The sequence below is a fragment of the Pinus tabuliformis genome, chromosome Q (assembly GCF_031772625.1).
Source record: "Pinus tabuliformis cultivar Carrire ecotype Pingquan chromosome Q, CPIR1, whole genome shotgun sequence".
Taxonomy (NCBI): Eukaryota; Viridiplantae; Streptophyta; class Pinopsida; order Pinales; family Pinaceae; genus Pinus; species Pinus tabuliformis.
The window spans coordinates 609924156-609926068 of NC_142296.1; the positions used below are offsets into that span (position 1 = coordinate 609924156).

The 1913-nt window shown below is 44.4% G+C and overlaps 1 pseudogene across 1 annotated transcript; it reads left to right on the forward strand.

Annotated features, from left to right (window-relative positions):
* Window positions 1-343: 343 nt before the first annotated feature.
* On the forward strand, window positions 344-1635 carry LOC149220917 (uncharacterized; annotated as a pseudogene). The gene is made up of 2 exons (XR_016249322.1): window positions 344-661; window positions 785-1635. The product of XR_016249322.1 is annotated as an uncharacterized LOC149220917 (transcript).
* The last annotated feature ends 278 nt before the right edge of the window (window positions 1636-1913 follow it).

Consider the following 1913-nt stretch of genomic DNA (forward strand, 5'->3'; position numbering starts at 1 on the left):
TCTCTTCACATACACAACAAAATCTGACAATTCCATATACATTCGAAAGCTTAATTCTTCACCTTCAAATCAAATCAAGTCCCACCTCAAACCAACTAGAATTGAATGAGATCAAAGCAAAGAAAGAGGGCAGGAAAACACAACCATCCAAGAAAACAAAAAGTAAGAGGTCTTATGAATTAGCGAAATGACGAGGATTCGTTTGGGTGAGAGGCGATGGACCGTAGATAAGCGCGGATCGGACGGACCTCATTCAAAAGCAGATACACATCGATCCGTGCGCGAGATGTTCTAAACCAATCCGATCGCTTCCACCTCCGAGCTTTAACTACTTGAAGCCCTTCCGCTGCGCTTACAACTCACTCATTCTTCGATCGTCTACGCTTGTGTGCATTGTTGTGTGTTGAAGTCGTCACGTTCCTGCAATTCTCTGAGATTTTCTTGTGATTGAATTTTGCGAATCAGAGCCATGGCCTCCACAGCTGTCGAGAATGCACCTGAGGAAGTAGTTGCTGTTACCACCGAGGAAGTTGTTACCGCAGCTCCTGAAACAAAGGCCGAGGAGCCCAAGGCCGCCAAGAAGGCGAAGGCTCCCAAGGAAAAGAAGCCCAAGGCTCCCAAGGGATCCAAGCCTGCCCCGGCACATCCTCCATACTTCCAGGTATAGTCTGCTAAATTTTTTAATTTAGTTTTCCATTTCTTTAATTTCAGTCTGTAAATCTATTTGAGTGGGGCTTATTATGGCAGATCTTCTTATGTGATTCGTTCATTAATGCTTTCGCAGATGATCAAAGAGGCGATCTCTGCCTTGAAGGAGAAGGGAGGTTCAAGTCCCAGGGCTATCGCTAAATACATGGAGGAGAAGCACAAGTCAGTTCTGCCCCCTAACTACAAGAAGACGCTCGCTGTACAGATAAAGAAGCTCGTTTTGGCCGGCAAGCTTACGAAGGTGAAAGCTTCTTTCAAGCTGGCTGAGGGAGCTAAGAAGCTCCTGCAAAGAAGCCTGTCAAGAAGACTGTGAAGACTGTTAAGCCTAAGGCCAAAACTGCTTCCAAGCCTAAGGCTGCCCCCAAATCTGCTAAACCTGCATCGAAGCCGAAGACAGCTAAGAAGGTTGCGAAGGCTCCTGCTGCAAGCAAGACCGCTGCTGCCAAGCCAGCTAAGTCTGCTAAACCAGCTGCCCCAGCAAAGAAGCCAGCTGCAAAGAAGGCTGTTCCTGCTAAGAAGCCTGCGGCTGCCAAGCCAGTGAAGGCCAAGAAGCCTAAGTCCATCAAGTCTGCTAAGGCTCCTGCAAAGGCAAAGCCCACAGCGAAGGCTCCCGCGGCAAAGAAGGCCAAGAAGGCCTAATTTTGTAAACAATCTGTTGAAAAACAAATGGTGTTCCTAAACACCACCATGCTTCTTAGGAAATGCCGACCCTTCTAACCCTGATCTTTGTTGTAGTTATTTTTGTTTACCTTTTAAACCTTCTAGAGTTGGAGGGTTTTCCTTCTTTTCTTTTAAACTGAATTTTTCTTCGGGGGAAATAACATAGTTGTATATTGTTGCTTATTGTACAATTTTTCGTTTGAAAGCGATCCCTATTATTGTGTAATAGGAAAAAAAACGGTTTCAAATTACAATCTTTACAATCGATCTGGTTGTCATTTACGATCGTTATTGGTGTGCACGATACAGTTCAATTCGATCTATATGTCTAAATTTCCGCAATTTAACTTGATGTTGTGTTAATTGTTCCTGGTTAAGAGTCAAAATTAGTTGTGATACACGGATGAATCTAGACGCCCTGTTTTTAGACGCGGCCCTTTGATTTTTGTCGCGGAGGATCGGATCTGTCAGTGGCCTTGAGTTTCGAAACCACTGAATGATTAAACGAGATAATATAAAGCGTTCATCGATTGAATGAATTAATC